The 25,722-nt window shown below is 39.5% G+C and overlaps 1 protein-coding gene across 4 annotated transcripts in view; it reads left to right on the forward strand.

The window, feature by feature from the left end:
• The window catches only part of LOC131692748 (ras-related protein Rap-1b), a 250,214-nt gene that overhangs the window by 54,679 nt on the left and 169,813 nt on the right, over window positions 1-25,722 (forward strand). For 2 of the 4 annotated variants that reach the window (XM_058979982.1, XM_058979984.1), the window contains exon 2: window positions 8,441-8,696. The exons of the other annotated variants lie outside the window; for them this stretch is intronic. The gene's annotated coding sequence lies outside the window, so the exon portion shown is untranslated. The remainder of the gene's footprint in view (window positions 1-8,440; window positions 8,697-25,722) is intronic. 4 annotated transcript variants of the gene reach the window in all.

Here is a 25,722-nt window from a genome sequence, read left to right on the forward strand (position 1 = left end):
GTTATCTTCATGTGATCATATTTTGAAACACTGGATGAATGCATTTGTTAGTAGATTGAGAGTCGAGGATATGTCAGAAATTCAAAGAATGTTTGATTTGTCGGTTGTCACGGTAAAGATAGACGCGTCTACCTTTATCAGGACGCATGTTAGTGAACTCGGGTGATTCGTAGTTATTCTGCCTAAGCTCGACCCTCATTAACAGAAGACAAAGATTAAGCCCGTACGATATTAAGCCTGTTCTAATGACCCTGCCACTTCTAGTTTTCCGATCTGTTTACTTCACACCCTTGCTCTCACTTGAGTACTATGGCTCTAATTTTCATAACTTTCCCTACCCAGTAATCTCTTGCTAATTGAATGTCGTTAAAATGTAAAAAAAAATCGCAATAGGTAATCTAGACCTGCGAATCGCTGTAATTTGATGACCATTCCAATAGATTTTTAGCCTCTGAGGTATTATGACTGTCTGTTTATATGGGAAATTCCTTTGTGACCTTGCTAACCAATCTGTAGCGTCAGAACCAAAAGTCAGAATCATTCGGTTCAATAACAGTCAACGGGATAGCTGTATCTTTCATTTGAAATTAAATCCCGCAAATCCAAGTAACGTTGCACCCATTTTAATTTGTATTGCACCATTTAGACGTAACTTCGGTAGCGGAAGTCGGATAGCAGCTTAAGGGAGCGTTATACATTTCAATTGAAAATCGGTTCAGCCATCTCTGAGAAAATTGGGTGCGTTTAAATGACACATATACATACACATACAGGCATTTTCCGATCTCGACGAACTGAATCGAGTGGTATATGATACTCGGCCCTCAGTGTCTCGGTTAAAAAGTCGATGTTTAGCCTTTTTTATATGAAAAATGCAAAACATAACACATACTGACATTTTTCAATCTCGATGAACTGAGTCGATTGGTATAGGAGACTGGGCCATCCAGACCTTGTTTGAAAAGTCGAAATTTTGAGTGATTGCATAACCTTTCAATATGAGAAAGTCAAAGAGGTATGTAGAAAATCATTCGCCACCACAGTCAAAAATCAAGCTGGTGAAGTAACCGCACTGGTATAGTGCGCTCGAATAATTCGATGGTGACCTGACGGTTAAATCCAATCCAATACGATGAACATTCATCGTTAATTTTGTTTATATGCTTTAAATAAAAAAAAGCACGGTTCCAGTTACCTCATGCATCGAGCCGCATTGAAAAAACGAATTTAAACAATTGCTAATCTCATCGCACTGAATAAATTGGGTCTTCCTAGACTACGGGTAAGGAATAGAGAATTTCTTTTAGGTAAAAAATGAATCGTTCAACGGAGGTTCTATCTTGTTTATCACAAAAACTTTATTGAGTAGAAACTAACACCTTTCAAGAAATTTCAGAACCTAATTTGTAATTGCTTCCTTAACCTGGTCTAAAGCGTATGCTGAGAAGTTGTAAAATAAACAAACTCCTTATAAAAAGTAACATTTAGTTCAGCCGATTTCGCCAGTAATTATTCCTGCGTCTGCAGTTCCTTCCGGTTAGTAGGATTTCCCGAAGATCGTATTTCCAAGCGAGATGGTTGTCTATTTTTGCCGCTACGATGAGTGTCGCGATTTACCACAAACCAGATTTTCATACAACCATAAAACTCCACTCCATCACTGTACATTGGTACCTTGCGACATCTCGGACATTCTGCGCTACCTATTTGGATTCCGTTCCGCTTTCAGTACTTTGATCACAGGAACATGGGTCACATTGGACATGGGCATTTGCAGCCTTCGTTCACTACCGCACCGGTTACATTTTAGGCCTCTGTCAGCTTCGTGACTGCGGTTGAGAAAATAATTTTGTAAATTCCTGTAATTATAATGGAAATGTTAGATATTTCTCCAAAATAATAAAATAAATAAGCTTACCAATGATTAACAATTTGTTTACGCATCCATTTTGAAATGTTTTGACAGTTGTTCTTTATTGGTATTAGTGAGTGCACTGGCTCCACCGACAATTTTTTCGGTGCCAAATCTCTGCCCCGAAATTGCACTGGAATTGCACTTTTTTATTGCAGTTCCTATCAATGGAACATGGTGTCGGTGTTTTGACAACACTTCTGCAAGAAAAGTGCAATTTCAGTGCAGAAAACTCCACCAGTTCCTTCAATCGAAAACTCTATAGAACACGCAGAATTTAAGAACTGTATCCATTTTTGGCAACGTGTTGTTTGGCGATACGTACCGCCAATATTATCAAGATTAACACCAGATTTCAAAAAAACAATCCTGTCAGTCTGATGCGACAGATGCGTAATGTATCGAAAACTAATTATAACGTTTCTCCAATTGAAATTGGAATTTGTTATTTAAGTTTATTACCTTAGAAAACAATTTGTGTCCAAGACATTAGGTGACACGTACATATGTCCAAAATGTCATCACGTCTTTACGACTGGCAGTATCAATAAATAAACCGTATAAGTTTCGAGATTTGTAGCAATGTTATAAGAGCATCGCCTACATTACGCATTGATACAATTTCATGTACGTCCCATTATCATTATGCATATATACATATTGTAATCCAAGTGGAGAACATGACATGTCACTTGCCATTGTCATTCCGCTCCGCGAGGATTAATTTATGCCGTTTTGCGTTGACTGAATGCTTTCAGTACATCAGAGTGTTCCACGAAAAAAAAGAACATTTAGCTGTCTCTGCGGGCTCATGGATTTTTTGTAACAACATGAGCAACAACATAAAAACAAGACTGCTTCAACCCACCATCACCATCAGATGCTTGGAATTATATTTAATGAATATGCCAGCAGAACGTTATTTTAAATAGGTATTATTCTCTTGCAGTGAAAACATCAAGTATTTTTTTGCGTGGTTATACGCCCCTAGCGTCTATGTGATGGTGGATGGGGTTACATGGTCAGAGATGTAGTATATAGGGTAATTATCTTATTTAAACCATATTTGGGATGGATTCACGGTCCTGCGGTTCATTTGGTATTGCATAACAATTTGTAGCATTTTTTTTGCTTTATGTCCGTAGAACATTATGACAAGATTGGTGTGAAAAACACGCATGCTTGGATGAAGCGAAAGTTCTAACCTTACTTTTTCTGACAATATATTCAATGCGTTGATTTCGTCTAGTTCACATGGAAAGGCATACCAGAGATATATTATTATTACGTCTTTACGCAATTATTTTGGTCTTTGACATATAGCTCAGCAAATTAAAAATCGGTATCCACTGTTCTGTTCGGTACGGTACTGTGCCCCCGATCACCGATAATGTTGAGACCCTATAGTTGAATCATATCTTCATTGTTTTCTTGTGAATTTCAAATAATTCCCAATATTGCCTTGATACCAAAAGCAAAGTTATGAAAGTTTAAAACGACGAGCATTTAATTATTGATAGTTCAAAATGGAGAAACGTCAATAACATACGAAAAGGGCATAATTTCACGAATTAATTGTACCTATTTGTTGAAACAAAATTCCAAAAGTTATCGTTAGAATTTTTTTATTGGTGCTTTCTCCATACTTCGATAACATTTAAAATATTTACTTTCTTTTTAGTTTTTGTTGACGAAGAATAGAAAAATGAAAATAAATGTTCTTAGTAATTTAATTTTTATCATATTTTTTTGTTTTTATGAAAAATATCATAACTTTTTTTCAGCGTATATTTTTTCGTGTAGAAGTATTCGTTCCCTGTAGCTCTTTCTCAGATGGTTTTGCTGTACAACGTACGGCAATCGTTTTTTTTGGGGTAATGTTGCATATAAAAACTTCTACATCCTTTTAAAAAGTTGCTCTTCTGTCAAAATGATCTAAATTGACTGAGGATAATGTTCAGTCTCCCATGCCGTTGAAACGTGTACAGTTTCATTGGATTGGATAGCTAGGGTGCTCTAGCATCGGCAGATTCAAGCATTTCCCTGCTGCCTGCGGAAATTTAGAATAATCTTGAGGTTTTTGTATCGGGGAGCCACAGTAGCGCTTGCGACTAGGCTGACTGGTAACTTTTTCTCAATGAAACTTGTAAAGTGGTGGCAATCCGTTTAATAAATTTATCCTAATTCTTTTTTGGTCAGACTTTGATCGGAACACCCTTTATAGTGGGTTGGTGATGTAGCGCCAATACTGGAAAAAAAGACCAGCTAAAGTAATGTTCATCAAAGAACTTGGAAATGGTCGATGACTTCGAGGCAGACCCCACATTCACTGACTGTGAAAGAATTGGGCAATCTGAAAGTCGACAATAACGGGTGTTCAACAAAACATGAGAATGATTTCAATACCTTTCTGTAATTAAAGTAAAAAGCGTATTTTTTTCTGCAAGAGTATTGCTCTCTGGACTCCCTAAAAATGGGTGGCATGTTTATTTTCGCTCGGGTGCTGTCAGTTCATTCGAAGATGGCGTCGAAACAGCATGCACTCCACGAGCGTATTGTATGGTTTTACGAAACGCTCGCCGATGAGTACAGTTTTCCGGATCCTGGCATCCCTGAGCGTGGAACGGAAGGCTGGTAGCGGCCGTCCGGTGACATAATGACGAAGAAGAAGAAGGATGCGTTGGAAAAGCTGTTCGACAACAAGGACGGAACGAGTTTGCGTGACGTCGGCCGAAAATATCACTGCTCCCATACCTTGATTCACCGAACCCTCAAGATGGAGGACATCGTCTGTCGGAAGAAGACTCGGTCCCCTGAGTACACGTTGCGATCCTGACATCGCAGTGCCGGTGGATGACGAAGAACTACCTTGGGACGTCGTTTGTGCTGGAAATGACTATCCCAGCGACATGACGGCCATACCCCCCGAAGTAAAATATAAGTTTGGACACACATTTGAAAAAAGTTATTATTATTTGTTGTACACCAGTAAAAGCGTAGCACCGATTTTTGAGAGCCGTATATTTATTGGCTTCAAAACTAGAAAAGTATAGGTATAAGTTTTCATATTAGTTAACATTGTAATTAAATTGTACATACTTTTCAGTGGCCTGACTGTTCCTACGGTCTATTAAATGAGGTGTTCTAAATTTTAGCTCAGAAAATGTATCTGTGATCAGGGTTGCCGGATCCTCAGATGCATTTACATCCTCTCCCGGGTGCATCTTGCTATTTGCCGAGACTGCACTCTTCATGCCCACGTCCAACACCTGATGCTGATGCTGGTCGTCGTAGAATACCTCTCGGAGTTCGAAGGACAGCCTGGCGAACCTTCCCTTCATTGTCGCCCATTACCACAATCACGCGTCCGCGCAGCCACCCGTTGCGTTTTCCCTCGTCGACAATCAAGACCAGGTCACCAATTTTAACAACTCGCGTTTCGCTAAACTACTTAGGTTGCCTCCGAATAACTGGCAAGTATTCTTTATTAAATCCAGCGTTTCCAAAACACATTCAGCTGCTCTTGAATTCGCTCCCAGGATGCGCGTAGAAATTTTGGCTGGCAGTTTATAGCAACTAGCAGCTGCTTAACCCCACTGGAACATCCTATCGGAAGATGATTTGGTGTAAGTGCTTCCGATTGCTCTGAGTCAAGCGGCAAGTATGTCAGGGGTCTCATATTCACCGAACACTCTACCTCCGTTACCAAAGTAAGCAGTCCTTCGTCCTCAAGCTTGTCGTCCGCATACGCATCTCCCATAGCAGCTTTACCAGAGCGTACTAAACGCTCCCACGCTCCACCCATGTGCGGGGCTCCAGGTGGAATAAAGGTCCATTTGGTCGATGTGTTTGTGGCCGACAGTCCTTGGTTAATCTGCTCTCGAAGAATTCTATCGGCTCCTTGAAAGTTGGTCCCATTGTCTGTGAAAACTCGGTGATCCGCGACGAGAAACGAATCTTCTGATGCACGATAGAAAAATGCAATTTTCCATCATTTTACTTCTTCTTTCCGAAAAACGGTATGTGGTCGCAGTACACTCAAGATTTTCTGTTTCGTCCTGTAGTTTCATTCTACAAGCCTCTAATCACTTTTATCCACCCTTGAAGTGCTTTGTTTGTTTTGGTAAACAGCGTTAAGAAAAATGCCAAAAGACATATGCAACATGGTTAAAAGACATGACTCTACAAATGTCAAAAGTATAATAAAACTAATAAAAGTGCGTCTGTCAGAAAATATTGAAAAACTAAAGTGTGCAAAGTAGCCCCACATATCCAAAGCAGCCCCGCACGACGGTAGTACATTTATTATGTTGCAAAACATTCTGTCTTTTCTTTTCATTTCGACAGGCTGTGTAGCCGAATCACAGTGCCCAGGAGACTTGTATACCAGCAAGCAAGTGGCAGAAATTATCTAAGAATAAAAATGATTCCATATCGGAGCTGGTATGCAGGATGACTAACTCGTGATACCAGCATTTTTTCTCGGCACCCTTAGGTGACCTCTCATATTGTTATATCTACAGAGCTTCATTATAAGACAAACAACCATCATAGTCTAACCATCTTACGTCCAATTCATCTTTTCTTCCCCACTGGTGTGTTGCGTATCATACTGCTTCGGGATATCACAATCAGGCTGGTAAGGACAACCGCAGGATAAATTTAATTAACATTTAATCAACGGAACGATTTTACGACCAATCACTCAGTAATGGTACCGATAATAGCCGCCGTATTTTTATCAATATACTAGATACCACGGCACCGTCTTTGCGGTCGATGATCCATGAGCATCGAACGTGTGGGAGATACGGAACATAAACCACATGTTGCTGTCGCTAAGCGTTTCTTTTGTATCATCATCATTATCATCGTTGTCTTCGTCGACATTAACTAAACGTAAAAGATTTTTTCACGTTGCAGTTTCCGATGAGCCTTCGACTATCCCTTGTGTCTCTATAAACAGGATGAAGTGGTCAGGATCTGCCCGGGCCAGGAAAAACCGGAACTATATAAATTGTGTTACATTATAGCCGAAGAAAGTTCCCTGAAAGATACTTCAACCGCGCACACTATTATGCGGAATTGCCATAAAACATTCAGCTTAAAATGTAACCGACCGCACGGTCTTCGGCATAGAAGACGGCACAGATTTCTGTTTTCTTCCTTCCGCTTCTGGTGAGCTACGTTCCAGGGAGCTCTATAAAACCGAAACGGTTCTTAGAATTGCGGAACCCACGCGAATCGTTAAACGTTGATGTAAATATTCCAACGCAATTCCGCATTCCCCATCATCTACAACTTCTCGATGGTGGCATTAGTCGAAAATGAGTAAACGGGGACGAATGAAACATTGTTCGTTGATAATGATGTTACTGGGACCTATTACACATTTTCAATGGTAATTCGAATATTATCCGAATCACTAGTTAGTTTGATGGGGGTAGTACTTAATTGGCCCACTATTGTGTCAAGTACCCTATGGGGGAAATCCATTCGATTGTGTCCGGAATTCCGCCAATATATTTCCTTTGAGTTACTGCTGCTGCTGCTGCTGCCAGTGTGCCGTGAAGTTCAATTATGAAACCCACCATTCGTCTAGGAAATATTTCCGTGTTTTAGATTGCCACTTTGTAGGCGTATTCTGCCCACCCGGAAAACCGACCAAGGGTCGTAAGATTTAACTGTCTCCAATAGGGTACACTCATAAATTCTACCCCATCGAGTAACTGCACAATCACATGCGTCATTTTGATAGGTTTGAACTTTTAGGGCCACCACGGATCCACTGTACATCCCATTTGAAAAATTTGATCCATATGAATGGCGGACTCGAAGTTATTCATTGCAAATATCTGCTGAACAGCTATACCCACAGGCCCCTTTCGATCAAAAAGGCCTGTCACGAAGCGTGTGAACGGCAAGACCAATCAGATGGGTTAACCGAGGATGGAATATTAATACTTGCTATGCTCCTGATTTAATATTTATTCTGCTTAATGTGCCGTGCCGCCTGTTTGCGTATCACATTGCTGACATTTAGATTCAGCGGCGGCGGTTTGCTTCCTTGACATCAACACGGACAGGATACACCCCCAACGGAAACGGTTCGCTCACGTAGATCTAACCTTCGAAGTTTTGTTAAACACACACACACCGGTAGATGTATCATAGTTTGTTAGTTGGTAGAGCTTTTCAACCATCCTCAAACCGTCGCTGCCTCTCGACCTACCCGTTCCGTAGAGCTACAACCTTCGTAGGTGCACCGCCGGCTTCCTGTCCGAAAGTGTCGCTGTATGGTAGTTCGCCTTTCATTCTCTGCACTGCTGCGAAGAGTAGTTTAGCACAGTCGATGAAAAGGGAAGTTTCCGCTTATGTGCTTTCCTAGTTTTCCATTCATATTTTATGTTTTCGTCAAAAGTTAGCTTTTTCACTTTACTCTGTCTCTATTCATGTCTCTTTACAGGTAAGTGGAACGCTGAGTATGTGCTTCTTTACGATGTACGTACCTACACTTTCCTCGCATAGGTACGCCGGGTTGTGCCGGTAGCAATCGGTACACGATGCGGTGTAAAATCTCAGGGGTAACCGGTGGTGCTACGACGATGCCGATGGCTTAAGGGCACTGCTGTGTATGATTCTGTATGCTGTTGGGAATTTAATGATGACTTACAGGTTTTAAGAAGACCCTTAACGTCCACGCCAATGGTCGCAAGGGGATTTTCGAGTTCAATTTGGACTGTATAAGATGCTCGAGGTTTTCAGTAATAAAGCGAAATAGAAGGTAGGTGATGATGTTAGTTTTTTTTGTGCAGAGCTACTGGTCATTCTGAGGATAATAAATATATGAAATATCGTTTTGGACCATCCTTATATGACCTTTTTTTTATTACACCACGAGGGTTGGTTAATAAAGTCATATGTTCTACGAGGTTTTTACGTATCATAAAGTAGCGACGTTGATGGGGGTGAATGGACAAATGTTTGCCTGGATGGTGAATTCAAATTACTATTGTATCATTAACCCTTAAAACCTTGGGATGACTTTGTTGCATATTTTTGGTTATATCTTTTGATAAAGTGAACCGATGTTGAAATCGCCATATGTATCCGAAATTGCACCTTTGCTCTTCCCGTACACAATACATACACTGCAATTACTATTGCTGATACAGTAAATTCACAATAAATGTTACTCTTTCCGAGAAAAAAGAATGAAACAAAAAAGATTGTATTAATGTTAAGATACAGAATTTCTCGGGGTCTGGTTCGACTCTAAAGGTACCTGGGAATGTCACATTAGGTATCTGAAACAGAAATGCCAACAAAGGATCAATTTTCTCCGGACAATAACTGGAACATGGTGGGGTGCCCACCCAGGAGACCTGATCAGGTTATACCAAACAACGATATTGTCCGTGATGGAGTACGGGTGATTCTGTTTCCGCTCCGCTGCGAACATACACTTCATCAAACTGGAGAGAATCCAGTATCGTTGCTTGCGCATTGCCTTGGGTTGTATGGACTCGACCCATACGATGAGTCTCGAGGTGCTGGCGGGCGTTCTACCGCTGAAAAATCGATTTTGGGAACTCTCATATCGATTACTCATCCGATGCGACATCTTGAACCCGTTGGTGATTGAAAACTTCGAGAGGTTAGTCGAGCTTAATTCTCAGAACCGATTTATGACCTTGTACTTCGACTACATGGCACAGAGCATCAATCCTTCTTCGTATAATCCCAACCGCGTCCGTCTCCTAGATACTTCTGATTCTACTGTGTTCTTCGACACATCTATGAAGGAAGAGATTCGTGGTATCCCGGACCATATCCGCCCGCAAGTGATCCCCAATATATTTTATAATACATTCGGAGAAGTCGACTGCGACAAAATGTTTTACACCGACGGATCAAATCTCGATGGGTCCACTGGCTTCGGTATCTTCAATGATAATGTCACCGCTTCATTTAAGCTCGATGATCCTGCTTCAGTTTACGTCGCCGGATTAGCCGCTATTCAGTATGCCCTTGGGATCATCGGCACATTGCCCACAGATCACTACTTCATCATTTCAGACTGTCTCAGCTCTATCGAGGCTCTTCGTGCGGTGAAGCCTAAAAAGCAATTCACGTATTTTCTGGGGAAGATACGGGAGTCCTTGTGTACGTTATCTGAAAAATCTTATCAGATTACCTTTTTTTGGTCCCCTCTCATTGCTCTATCCCGGGCAATGAAAAGGCCGACTCTTTAGCAAAGGGTGGCGCCTTAGATGGTGACATATAAGAAAGACCAATCTGCTTCGAAGAATTTTTTAGTATATGTCGTCAGAGGACACTCAACAGTTGGCAAACCTCATGGAGCTATGGGGAACTTGGTCGATGGCTACATTCGATTATCCTAATGGTGTCAACGAAGCCTTGGTTCGGGGGGATGGATGTGGGTCGAGATTTCATACGTGTAATGTCCCGACTTATGTCCAACCACTACACCTTGGATTCGCATTTGCGGCGTATTGGGCTTGCGGAGAGTAGTCTGTGCGCTTGTGACGAGGGCTATCACGACATCGAGCACGTTGTCTGGGTGTGCGCCGGGTATTGTGACGCCAGGTCTTAGTTAAAGAATTCCCTTCGGGCCCGAGGTAGACCGTCCGATGTTCCAGTTCGTGATATTCTGGCAATTCGCGATTTCCCCAATATGTCCCTGTTCGTTCTCAGCGGTAGGACTCATTTCCTGCCATCCAATTTTCGACACACAAAACTCAAACGTATACGGAAAAGCAGCACAAAGACGGACTGTGATAGAAGTGGAAACAATGAACTACGATCAAGCGACCGCCGCCGGCAGTGGCTGGCTTAGACTGAACTAATTTTATTTGGTACTTTTGTCGCTGGTAAAAAATACAGTGGCGAGGGTATCTGCACAGATTGCGCTCTGCCGCAACAGTCCCTTATTTATACTTTCATAAAAACGATAAATATCCCAATTTAGCCCCTCTCTTTTATTTCTCGTTTTTAGAAGTTTCCTCATGCCTTGTGGAACCGATCAGCTCCAGAGTGCCACTATGTAACCGCCGTCGCCCTTACCACTACGGAAACTTAAGCGAGAGCGACTCGAGGTCCGATGACTCTTGAAGAATTCTCCGCGGGTCCGAAGAATACCATCCGCCAATCCGACCTACTAGACTGAGGCGCTAATTTGTTTCGCTGATCTCCCGTTTGCCCGAAAGTTGCAAGTTTTGCTCTTCTCTCCCGGTCACCATCTACGCCTTTTCTCCCCTGTCCTTGATACAACTGCTGCTACACCGATTTTGGAAATAAGCCCCCCTCTGAATATCTTGACCAAGCATAAGTCTGTGATAAAAAATCAAATTTGTACTCCGTTTCCTAGTTTTAAGATAGCTGTAATTTTTACTCTTTGTTAAAACTATTGTCCTTCATCTTGTAAATAGAATTATATCCCTAGTTTTAAGACATCTGTGAAATTTCTCATAAATATTTGTTCCCCCTTTTGTGTACCAAACTATATTGTTAGTTTTAAGATAACTGTAAAATATTTCGTAAAAAAACTACTCCCCCTCTTGTATATGAAACTGAATTCCTTGTTTTAAAATTTTTCATAAAAAAATCTTTTGCCCCTCTCTTATATATAGTATCTTATTTCTAGTCTTAAAATAGCTGTAAAATTTCTCTCTTTAAAAAAAATATTTCAGCATTGTAACCTCCTAGTTTTAAGATATCCAAAATGTAAAAACAAAAGAATTTGGCACCGCCAAGCTAACGCATTTGTGCCTATCAAATAAACGAAATGAATAAAAAAGATACAGAATCACCACACTTTTAGTGTTAAAGTTGATTTTACATAACAAATTACTGTAGAAACGTTCAAGTTTGTTGTATTTACATTGCAGCCTACCAATAGACTCAAAGTATTGTAAAATTACTGTACCGTCACAGTGGAAATTATAAATTTGTAACTGTACATTTTTTACATTATTTTTTTTGTTGCTTTGCTTATTACTACAAAACGTTGCAGGAGAGTATAAATCTAGACGACCATAAATTTGGAATAGAAAAAACAGGAAAATAAATGCACCACACTAATATGAATACGGTTATGTGAGTAGCCACAAAAAATCAACTAAAACGAAGCCAAGCCAGGAAGCACACAAGAACAACCATCGGAAATTGGTGACCACATCACCAGGCAAGCCAAGCCGAAAACGGAGACAGACAAACTTTTCCGAGACTGTTAGCGAGTGATAGCAAAGTTTGAAATCAAATTTTCAGGGGAAAAATTGATTGGTTGCTGACAAAGCTTGATGAACCAATCACTGAACAAGTTGCCCTTTCTATGCTTTTGATGGTGGTTACACTAACTAGAAGCTAGAACTAGGCCAACTTGCCGCTAGTCATGTCTGAATCTTAATTCTAATCAAATTACCTTAGTGGGTGCACTTCCCAGCCGATAGGACGGCTATGCTTCGAGGTGAATCAGATGCATTGTGCATCAGGAGGGCAATTATGACGGAAGGTACGTAGCGAGCAATTTACGTGCTGAAATGGAAAACCAGCAATTAGTAAGCCGCACAAGTAAATAACAAAACCATATCTGGCGGTGAATCAGATTTGCTCAGTCTTCATAGTCAGTCGAGATTTTCCCCGTAGGAAACGAGACCTCTCGGTCCTACTTCACACAATGCTGTTGGCTTTCGTAAGGAACAAGTTTGCAATTTCGCTCAATCTCCGTTAAGATGACTGGAAGACGCAGAGTGTTTCTTGCGAAATTAAACCACACTCATTCAGGTAGCCACTTTATACATGTATGAATAAGGCATACCTGTTGAGGCGAATTAAACCGTTTTTCCAGTGGCGTATTTGGCGAGGAGGCTATTATAGTATCATTTTTGGCAGTTGAAATGTCTTACTACAGTTTCAGGGCCAGTTGGCATTCTAAAATTCAAAATATCTCCTGTTGCGACGAAATAATTTCAACCTCTTACGCTGGCGATGGCGGTTTAAGGGATGATCATGTGTGCGAGTGTCTATACGGTAGGTGACAGTAAGATCAGATGATAATAATAAGAATAGGAGGAAGAAGCAACAAACTGGAAGTGAAAGAGGTGAACTTAGCATACAATTTATTAACTATATCTCAACTTTTATATTCTATATCTGAACCTAAAGATCCGGCAAAGCCGAAGACAATTTTTGGAGTTCGGGGAGCAGGCAATAGGACTTATCATAACCAAGGACAGATAAATTGTAAGTCATGAAACTATTTTGGAATTAATACAACCTAAAATACAATGATGAATAAATTTATATTTGTAGCTTTAGCTGATTGATAAGAAACAATTCACCGTGTTTAAATAACTGCTGAAAGAACTTCTGTTAAATTCGTCCGATTGCAACCTACTCTCCCGAACATACTAAAGAATTTATCTTGGTGCCCAATGTTGGGCCAGACACTACTAAATGGAGATTAATTGTAAGAAATGCGGTTCCCTGGTAGTGGAAGATGAAAACAACTACGTGTGCTTAAGCTGTGAATCAATTTTCCATGCATCATGCAGCGGAGTGACTGGTTCGACACCTAATCGAAACTGGAAATGCACGAACTGTGTCAAAAAATTACCGACTGCTGCTGAAAGTGACCCGTACAACTCTTTGCAAGTTGTTGTTTCCCAAATCGAATTAGATTTTCAACAGTTGGATGAGGAAACAAAGAAAGAGCAAAAAAGGTATGCAAAAATGTACCAACCCATGGATTCATTGAAAGAAAGTGTTGGTAAATTGATACAAATGTCGGAACAGTTGCTCGGAAAAACAACAGAGGCTGAAAGACGTGCGAATGCTTGCGGTAAAGATACTAATGAACGAGGATTCCAATTATTAAATAAAATCGATAACCGTGAATCATTCGATCCTGCTTTGCAACAGATGTTTGCGCGCCAAGTTATCCCGTCTGATCTACCGGCATTCTCAGGCACGGCCGAGGAATGGCCCGTGTTTATAAGCAGTTTTTCTAATTCAACAAAAGCCTGCGGTTTTAGCAACGTAGAGAATTTAATAAGACTTCAGAGATGCTTAAAAGGCCCAGCGCGAGAAGCTGTTGCCAGTAAGCTTTTGCTACCTGATTGTGTCCCACAGGTAATAGAAACTCTGCGTATGTTATATGGTAGACCTGAAGTTTTAATAACATCACTAATCTCAAAACTTCGAAGAATATCAGCTCCCAAAAACGAAGATTTGAATTCTCTTATTAAATTTGGCCTCGCAGTACAGAATATGTCCGACCATATGATCGCTGCTAATCAAATGTCTCATTTAAACAACCCAATTCTTCTACAAGAGATGGTGAGCAAACTACCGTCTCATCTGAAACTACAATGGGCATCACACAAGAGAAGTCTCACAAATGTCACTATAGCGACATTTAGCACATTCATGGATGAGCTGGTGAGAGCAGCTTGTGAAGTTACTTCATTAAAGCCCATTGCGACAGAAGACGCTCCCACTGAGGATGATGATTGTAGCAGGAGTACAACAAGTAACCATAGTGCTGTGACGATGCGCAGTATCAGCCGCAGAGAGAAACGAAAAGTATGTGTTATTTGTAAGGGCTCTGATCATCGTCCGTCAAGTTGTGTGAAGTTCCACTCATTCACCGTGAGCCTTAGGTGGGAATATGTGAATCAATGTAAGCTGTGTTCAAGTTGTTTGAATCGGCATCTCCCTTGGCCGTGCAAAACAGCAAAGCCATGTGGGATTGAGGGGTGTCGTCTTATGCATAATCCATTACTGCACACAAATTTGACCTGCCCACCAGCTGTATCGGGTGGATGTTTCGTTCCATCTCAACATTGTTTACCCTCAACTTTAAAATACGTTCCAGTGATCTTATACGGACCGACTAACACTGTTACTACGCACGCGTTTATCGATGAAGGTTCTGATTGCACAATGATAGAACAGAATTTGGTAGATGAGTTAGGGTTACACGGTGAGCCCGCCGATTTAAACCTAAAGTGGATAAATGGTGCCACAGCAAGGGAAGGTGCCTCTAATATTATTAGTAGTTTACATATTTCAGGGTTGGGACAATTAAATAAAGTTTATATCAAAAGCGTTCATACGATAAGAAATCTCGCTTTGCCAGTACAAAGTGTTGATTGTGAAGCATTGCGTTCTCAGCACGATCACCTTAAGGATATTCCGTTAATCAGTTATTTCAATGCTAAACCTCGGCTCATTATAGGACTGAACAATGCTCATGTAACAGCACCTATCGTGACACGACTAGGAAGGTTTGGTGAGCCAATCGCTATACAGAGCAGCTTAGGTTGGTGTGTGTATGGTGCACAGGTGCACTCTCGTCACTAGATACCTAGGCAAGTAATCCACCAGGATGCCCAGTCGAGTTACGGGGGGGGAGGATGTTGCGACGAAATAATTTCAACCTCTTACGCTGGCGATGGCGGTTTAAGGGATGATCATGTGTGCGAGTGTCTATACGGTAGGTGACAGTAAGATCAGATGATAATAATAAGAATAGGAGGAAGAAGCAACAAACTGGAAGTGAAAGAGGTGAACTTAGCATACAATTTATTAACTATATCTCAACTTTTATATTCTATATCTGAACCTAAAGATCCGGCAAAGCCGAAGACAATTTTTGGAGTTCGGGGAGCAGGCAATAGGACTTATCATAACCAAGGACAGATAAATTGTAAGTCATGAAACTATTTTGGAATTAATACAACCTAAAATACAATGATGAATAAATTTATATTTGTAGCTTTAGCTGATTGATAAGAAACAATTCACCGTGTTTAAATAACTGCTGAAAGAACTTCTGTTAAATTCGTCCGATTGCAACCTACTCTCCCGAACATCTCCTATGTAATAAAACTATGTAAGGTTTGCGCGCTTTTAACTCCGCTATTACTAGATGGATTTTAATCACCTAGCATTTTAATCATGATTTTAATCATGAAGCATCTAAGTGGCTCAATCAAATATAAGGATGTAAGAAGAGCTACCATGTGGATGTTTGAATTTCATCATCGTCTTTAGCTTGTGTGGTGCGGGCATGGTGAGAACCTTTGGAGGTTTTTGTGTTCGTCCGTTAGTTTTACCAATGCCGTAGAAATACCGTTAGAATTTGTTTTCTGTCAAATAATATAGCATATCCGAATTTTTTTCTCGAAAGAATTTCTTTAATTTTAGATGCTTATGGGAATTGCTAGAGACTCGAATATCCCTGTCATTGCTGTTTGTCTGATCCATGGGACTTGAACCAGTGCAGCTACGCGGCCTTTATTTTACTTTGTTGATTAAATTCTTACAAAATGTAAAGCTTATCCGTTTCCATTTTTTTCTGTGAATATAATGAACTAACAATTGTCTAATGAAAAACCTATTTTAATTCACCTAGCGGTGCAATTGTGCCTTTCTCAATCATGAATCACGAGAATGTGTGCGTTGTTTATACTCATTAAAAACTTTTAAATGCATATATTACATTTTATTATCATACATCACATGACAACTATATACAGGAAAATAAATCATTATTCGAGTTCTAAAATTTTGAAAAAGAAAAAACAGCCACGGTAATATTGAACTGAAAAAGGTGCGAAATCGGCAGTCCCAAAAAGTCGATTTTTATAAAAAAATTTTTTCGAGATAACATTAAATCTCGACGTTTCATGCATTTTAAAGATGTTTGGCATCAAAAATACGATTTCTGAAATTTCATGGGGTCCCCCCTTTGAAAAAAAATTTTGAGTTCCGGCTTATATGGGAATTTCATGTGTGACCGGACCGTTCAGTCTATATTTCCGGAACCATACAAGCGATCCGTGCGAAATTTTACAGACATCTGTGGGGATAATATAGCTATCATTTGGGACTAAGTTTGTGAGAATCGGCCCAACCATTTTCGAGAAACTGATATGAGTTTGCTAGTTATGAAAGATGGCCGCTTTTCCCGGGCACTTCTGGAACCGTCTATGGTGGTCAATGTAGTCAACGAAAGTTTGTTTGGCCGTCGGTGACCTAGAACTGCAAAGTTAAGTTATTTGAGAGACATTTTAGCGAAATTTTTACCTTTTTTGCTTCCATCGGGGTATCGGTTTGAATCACAATTTGCTATGTGATCGCACGCCACAACCCGTAACTCCGGAACCGGAAGTCGGTTGGGGATAAAATTTAATAGCCATTTACGGGGACGCAACATCTTTCATTTGAGACTAAGTTTGGTTGATTCGGTCTAGCCACCTCCGAGAAACCGATGTGACTGTTAGTCTGAATTTGGATACTTCCGCCGGGGCTTCCGGAACCGATGATGGTGGCCAATGTGACCAAAGAGACTTTGAATGGCTGTTAATGACCTAGTACTACAAATCGAAGCAGTTGTGGTCACATTTTGGAAAAATTTTCACCATTATACATTCATTGCCGAATTTCTTAAAATCGACATTTTCTGCGTGATCGTACTCATCACCCTGTAATTCCGGAACCGGAAGTCGGATCCATTAGAAATTCAATAGCAGCCTATGGGAACGTTGCACCTTTCATTTGGGACTAAGTTTGTAAAAATCGGTTCATCCATCTCTGAGAAAAGTGAGTGAGATTGTGTTCGCGTACACACACACACAGACGCACATACACACACAGACATTTGCCGAACTCGACGAACTGAATCGAATGGTATATGTCACTCGGCCCTCCGGGCCTCCGTGAAAAAGTCGGTTTTCAGAGCAATTGCAATACCTTTCTATTGAGAAAGGCAAAACATGATATATTCCTGGAATTATATGAAAACAATTGACCACCGTAGAACGAATTCTTAATTGTTTCGCCATGTTTTTATTTCCGACTTCTGGATTTTTTTCCTTAGATACCCTGAAACTTAAATCGTCAAAAGCAGCCATTTTCAAAAAAAAAAATAAAATAATCATGTTTTAATTTAGTGTAACCGAACGCACCTTGGAGCTGTCTGGGTAATGAGCCTATTTTTACCCTATCGGGGAGAGGGCTGCGCTAGCTTTTGAATATTTTTTAAATGAAGCTATATGATATATAACCTTTCTCAGAATAAAGAGTCAGTGTGCTTTTTTTTATTCAGTTCGTTTATTTGATAGGCACAAATGCGTTAGCTTGGCGGTGCCAAATTCTTTTGTTTTTACATTTTGGATATCTTAAAACTAGGAGGTTACAATGTTGAAATAATTTTTTTATAAAAGAGAAAAATTTTACAGCTATCTTAAGACTAGAAATAAGATTCTATATACAAGAGAGGGGGCAAAAGATTTTTTTATGAACAATTTTAAAACAAGGAATTCAATTTGGGGGAGTAGTTTTTTACGAAATATTTTACAGTTATCTTAAAACTAACAATATAATTTGGTATTCAAAAGGGGGAACAAATATTTAAAGGTCGAACACGAAATTATTGCGACACCGAAAATGTCATGCCAATTTTCTTATAATGTTTAAAATCAAACCAAAATTTTAGGGTAGTTTTATACATATATTTACTTAAAAAATCAAAAGAAAAGTTAATCGATAGAGCCTTGAGCGTAAAATTGAACGCATTTTCGCTTGATGCCCTCTATCAAAGTCTTTACAGTGTCATCCGGTACCAGTTTCTCAGTTTTTTTTCCATTTTCTTGACATGTCCTTCTCGTCTTTGACGTCTTCTTGCTCTTCCGAAGTTCCCGCTTCATCATTGCCCAGTACTGCTCCACCGGGCGCAGCTCCGGACAGTTTAGCGGATTCATGTCCTTTGGAACAAAATGGACAGAAATGGTCTCATACCACTCCAGGACACTTTTAGAATAGTGGCATGATGCCAAATCTGGCCAAAATAGCGGAACTTCGTCGTGTTGCTGCAAGAACGGTAAAAGGCGCTTCTCGAGGCATTCAGATTTGTAGATCTCGCCATTTACTGTGCCCTTTGTCACGAAAGGCTCACTCCTCAGTCCGCAAGAGCAGATGGCCTGCCAAATGAGATATTTGGAGGCGAACTTCGACATTTTCTTCTTCTTAAATTTGTCGTCCACATAGAACTTACTCTTGCCGGTGAAAAACCCCAACCCCGGAATTTGCTTAAAATCGGCTTTTATATACGTTTCGTCGTCCATCACACAGCAGCCATATTTTGTCAGCATCTTCTCGTAGAGCTTCCGTGCCCGAGTTTTAGCCGTCGATTGTTGCCGCTCATCGCGGTTTGGGAAGTTCTGTACCTTGTATGTATGTTGTCCAGCTCTCTTCTTTGCATTCTGGACGTAGCTCTGCGACATGCCGATCTTTTTAGCCAAATCACGGCTTGAGACGTTGGGATTTGCTTTAATCATCCGCTTCACCTTTCCCTCCGTCTTTTTGTTCTCCGGTCCCGGTTTTCTTCCAGCTCCTTTGCCGTGGTCCAACGTCAACCGCTCCTGGAACCGCTTCAACACTCTGGAGACGGTTGAATGGTGAATGTTCAACATTTTTCCCAACTGCCGGTGCGACAGGTCAGGAAATTCCAGGTGTTTGTAAAGAATTTGTTCTCTCGACTTGCGTTGGTTCACCTCCATTTTCGTTGAATCGAAAAACACGACTTCGAGTTTGACAGCATATAAACAATACACGTCAATGAGAAAGTGTGCAAAATTTGGTTGATTTTTACCCAATGGTAAAAAAGTTATGCCCTGTTGAATGTGTCGCAATAATTTCGTGTTCGCCCTTTATGAGAAATTTCACAGATGTCTTAAAACTAGGGATACAATTCTATTTACAAGATGGAGGACAATAGTTTTAACAAAGAGTAAAAATTACAGCTATCTTAAAACTAGGAATACGCAATACAAATGAGAGTCAGTGTACTGTTTTTTAAACATATGTGATTTTAGGAACGTGTCCACTGGAAAACAGACAGAGAAAGAATGACCGGAACGATGAGAATGAAGAAACGGTGAAAATTTACCTTTTTATGTGACGTACTGAGAAAAGCTATGTCCTCAAGCAGGAATCGAACCTGCGATCACCTAGGCTCTAGTTGGGTGGGTCTCCTATAAGCATATCGTCACCTCTCCCTCTCCTCGATCGGGCCAAATCTCTCTCGTTATCTATTTTTAGGTCTCTTCTTCTGTTTGTTTTCTAGTGGAAACGTTACTAAAAACCCTTGAAAAACCTGTTTTAATCCACCTAGCGGTGCAATTGTGCCTTTCTCATTTCTCTAAACTATGGCACGGAGACTTTTTATGTTCAACATAATCGTGGAAATGTCCATTACATTCTTAGTACACTTTGCACTTATACACAATGGCATGCCAGCCACGAACTTGATGAGCTACGTGTCGACGGTGAAACACTTGAAACAAAAAAATATCATACTTCATTAGCCTAATCAGCATTAGATCAATGTTATCTGCTTGCTAACTCATTTTGTCATGCGGGGGTGGGTATGTGAGGAGGGCGAAAGTCCCATGAACGAACGACTCCCCAGCTTAAATTGGTATGCTTTGTAATGTAGTGGTGGTTTAAAGATGATGGGGTTGAAAGGGAGGGGTATGAGGGCTGGTTGGGGTGGTGGTCTGAGCGGTGATTTAAGGAGATTTTTAAAGGAGGGGCGCGAACAGTAGAGGGGGGGTATAACCCCTCTCCGTAAACCATCAACTACGCCCCTGTTAAACTCCAGAAACCCTAAACGAGTCGAAAAAAAAAATTTGGCCGGGATTAGGTTGACGTTTTTCAGAGTGATTGCATAACCTTTCTATATGAGAAAGGCAAAAATGTGCCAAAATCCAAAAAAGTGAATCGTAGTCAAATTTTTTTTTCGAGTTTGCATCAAATCTCGACGTTTCATGCACATTGAACACATTTAGCATCAAAAATAAAAATTCAGTTTTTAATTTTTCCTATAGTTTATATGAGAAATTTCTGTGTGGCCGCACTCTGAAACCCGTAATTCCTGAACCAGAATTCCGATCGATCCAAAATTCAATAGCAGCCGATGGGAAGGTTGCACCTTTCATTTGAGACTAAGTTTGGGCAAATCGGTCCAGCCATCTCTGAGAAAAATGAGTGACATTATTTGACACATACGCACATACATACACACACACACATACACACACACATACACACACACACATACACACACACATACATACATACACACACACATACAGACTTTTTCCGATCTCGACGAACTGAGTCGAATGGGATATGACACTCGGCCCTCCGGGCCGGGATTAGGTTGACGTTTTTCAGAGTGATTGCATAACCTTTCTATATGAGAAAGGCAAAAATGTGCCAAAATCCAAAAAAGTGAATCGTAGTCAAATTTTTTTTTCGAGTTTGCATCAAATCTCGACGTTTCATGCACATTGAACACATTTAGCATCAAAAATAAAAATTCAGTTTTTAATTTTTCCTATAGTTTATATGATAAATTTCTGTGTGGCCGCACTCTGAAACCCGTAATTCCGGAACCAGAATTCCGATCGATCCAAAATTCAATAGCAGCCGATGGGAAGGTTGCACCTTTCATTTGAGACTAAGTTTGGGCAAATCGGTCCAGCCATCTCTGAGAAAAATGAGTGACATTATTTGACACATACGCACATACATACACACACACACATACACACACACATACACACACACATACACACACACACATACACACACACATACATACATACACACACACATACAGACTTTTTCCGATCTCGACGAACTGAGTCGAATGGGATATGACACTCGGCCCTCCGGGCCGGGATTAGGTTGACGTTTTTCAGAGTGATTGCATAACCTTTCTATATGAGAAAGGCAATTCAGAGTGATTGCATAACCTTTCTATATGAGAAAGGCAAAAATGTGCCAAAATCCAAAAAAGTGAATCGTAGTCAAATTTTTTTTTCGAGTTTGCATCAAATCTCGACGTTTCATGCACATTGAACACATTTAGCATCAAAAATAAAAATTCAGTTTTTAATTTTTCCTATAGTTTATATGAGAAATTTCTGTGTGGCCGCACTCTGAAACCCGTAATTCCGGAACCAGAATTCCGATCGATCCAAAATTCAATAGCAGCCGATGGGAAGGTTGCACCTTTCATTTGATACTAAGTTTGGGCAAATCGGTCCAGCCATCTCTGAGAAAAATGAGTGACATTATTTGACACATACGCACATACATACACACACACATACACACACACATACACACACACACATACACACACATACATACATACACACACACATACAGACTTTTTCCGATCTCGACGAACTGAGTCGAATGGGATATGACACTCGGCCCTCCGGGCCGGGATTAGGTTGACGTTTTTCAGAGTGATTGCATAACCTTTCTATATGAGAAAGGCAAAAATGTGCCAAAATCCAAAAAAGTGAATCGTAGTCAAATTTTTTTTTCGAGTTTGCATCAAATCTCGACGTTTCATGCACATTGAACACATTTAGCATCAAAAATAAAAATTCAGTTTTTAATTTTTCCTATAGTTTATATGAGAAATTTCTGTGTGGCCGCACTCTGAAACCCGTAATTTCGGAACCAGAATTCCGATCGATCCAAAATTCAATAGCAGCCGATGGGAAGGTTGCACCTTTCATTTGAGACTAAGTTTGGGCAAATCGGTCCAGCCATCTCTGAGAAAAATGAGTGACATTATTTGACACATACGCACATACATACACACACACACACATACACACACACATACACACACACATACACACACACATACACACACATACATACATACACACACACATACAGACTTTTGCCGATCTCGACGAACTGAGTCGAATGGGATATGACACTCGGCCCTCCGGGCCGGGATTAGGTTGACGTTTTTCAGAGTGATTGCATAACCTTTCTATATGAGAAAGGCAAAAAGGTTTCGAGGATTTTTTGATTTCGTCATTAGGGTGTCTCTTTCCACGTTAGACTGGTGCAAAAAATCATGATTTCTCAAAAGTCGAAATTCATAACTTCTGAACCGCTGAACCGATTTTCATTGTTATTGAAAGGTATTTAAGTGTAGTTTCAAGAAAAAAATTTAAAACATATTTTTTTTTTATGAAAAAATACGCAATAATTGGCTTTTCTTTATTTTTACTATATTTTTAAATATCAAAATTGAATACTGGAGAATATTACAACACGACAAAATTAAAGCGAAAAAATAGAAAAAATGATGTTTTTGAGGAAATGAAAAATATGGAAATATAGGACGGTAGGTAAAATACTAAAATAGGTTTATTAGAAAATATGAAAAAATACAAAATATGAAAAAATACAAATAAAAGTTTAGTGAGATAAATTAAATGACTTTAATGAAATCAATTGAATAAACGGATGAAAAACAAAGAAATAACTATATATGAAATAAAAAAATAGGAAACATAAAAAGATGAAACGAAACGGCAAGTTTAAAATAGTTTTTAAGTTCTATGTTTCAAAGCTTTCTTTTGATTAATATTTTATGCAGTACAGTCGTGATTCGTTGGTTGGGCCACAGCCAGTGATGTACCGATGGGAAAAATTCCATCTTCCCGGGTTTTTATTTTTGGGTTTTAACCGGGTTTTTTCCCAAATCATTTTAACCCGGACGAAATATGGGCTTTTTCGTTTTATCGAATGTATGATGTTCATTTAATGTTTTTAACCTATCGGCAGTCGCGCTAGTGCACTGAGTACATGCTGCTCTGAAAATCTAGCGGCTGCTCGTTCAGTGGGCCATTTGTGCGACTTCCGGAAGGTTAAAGAATCTTGCATTTACATTTGAGAGACCGAAAATAAAAGTCGCAAGGATAAAACATACTTTGTAGAACCCACTCCAGATATCTTAGCATATAAAAATCGAATATAAACATCAAGCGTAAAAATCGGACAGAGATCCTTGAGCATGAGAATCGCTTAGAATATTCTCACCCGAAAAAGTCGGCAAGGATGAACATCCAGTGTAATTCGCTCACGGGAAATTCCGTACAACGTTACATTCAAGATTAAAAGTTGTATAAAAAAAAGTCCTTTTTAAGAACCGGATATACTTTTTTTTCGTTTTTAATTCTGTGGGACATAATCGAAAAGCTCCTGGCCGATTTTTAAACTTGAAGTTTAAATCCAATTTTCACATTCTAATATATTTATAACGGGTTTTACGAAGCATTTTCTGTTCCTGCTTTAAATTCGGTCCATTCCATATTTAAAGTTGTTTCATATAATACTGGAAACAATAGTCATTGTAACTCAAACTAGTGAAAATTAGAATAATCATGTGATGCCCAAACTACTTTTATTCTGCTTGTTACTCATTTTAGGGGTTGCTATACTTTTAGCAAAATGAGGTAGGTATTCATACAAAATTTAGAAAATACCTATTTAGTTCGGTGAAAAGTAAAAGTGAGTAATATGCAGAAAGCGAGTGGCCTTGACATTCGTCATTAGTATGAACCGTAATCAGAACTCTTACAAATCGTAATCCGAATTCTTTCGGCATCAACTACATCAGCAACAGTAGAAAAAATGTTTAGTACGTTTAGGTGAATTCACAGTAAGAAACGCAATCGACTTAGCCCAAAACGTGTTGAAAAGTTTTATCACTTATTCAACCACAATATTTGGAAACAAATGTTGGATCACCGCTATAGCAATGATTCAATCGAGGAAAACCATTCAGAATTCATATACATGCAAAACTTTATGACAACAATGCTCATAAATAAAATAAAAGTGTTTGGATAACAATACATTAATGTTCAATTACTAATATATCACAAAATTGCAAAAAACCCAATCTTCCCGCGAAAAAACCGTTTTTAACCGGGAAAAAACCTTGGGTTTTTTCCCCAAAATTATAAAAACCCGATTTGGTACATCACTGGCCACAGCCTATGTCCAACTAACGAATTTAATTCGCTAGCTGGACCGACTAACAAATGTCAAAAACTCTTCAAAGAAGACATTAGTAGTGTAAAAGATTGTTAGATAGATTGTCAAAGTCAATTTGACATAAGATTTTGACGTTCAGATGCTTTTTATTTGGACAATGGTCCAACTAGCGGAGGTCCAACTAAAAAGCGGTCCAGTTAAAAAGTGTCCAACCAGCGAATTACGACTGTATAGACTTTATGATATAACTTACGATTAACTTTTTTCCCTTTTTATTTCGACTGATATGTAGTCACATTTTTTTACTTTTTAACGATATTCAATTGGCTAGAGATTACTGAGTAGGAAAAGTTATGAAAATTTAGATCCATAGTACTCTAGTAAGAGCAAGGATGAGATGTATACAGATTGGAAAACTAGACGTGACAGGGTCATTAGAAACAGGCTTAAAATCTTACGGGATAATCTTTTGTCTTCTACTGGCAGGAGTCGAGCTTAGGCAGCATAACTATGAATCGCTCAAGTCGAAATAAAAAAAGAAAAAAGGAAAAAGAAACTCATGGGAATCCATTGGCAGCGGTGGGTAGTCGAAGACAAAAGATTAGCCCGTAAGATTTTAAGCTTGATTCTAGTAACCCTGTCATTTCTAGTTTTCCGATGGGTCATAATTTCTATAATCGAGAATACGTTCTATAAAAGAAAACATTTTTATGCCATGTACAAAATTCTTGCGAAATTCTTTATACCATGAAATGTTTGATCTTCTAATGGAGAAAATCATAAAATTGCTTTCCAACATGCTGCAATTTCGAATTTAGGCAAACTATCCTGATTCAATCATACCAATATTGAAAGTCTAACCAAGCTTAAAGTTGTTTCTGTGTCCAATATTTCCT

This window comes from Topomyia yanbarensis, chromosome 3 (genome assembly GCF_030247195.1).
Source record: "Topomyia yanbarensis strain Yona2022 chromosome 3, ASM3024719v1, whole genome shotgun sequence".
In the NCBI taxonomy this organism is placed as follows: Eukaryota; Metazoa; Arthropoda; class Insecta; order Diptera; family Culicidae; genus Topomyia; species Topomyia yanbarensis.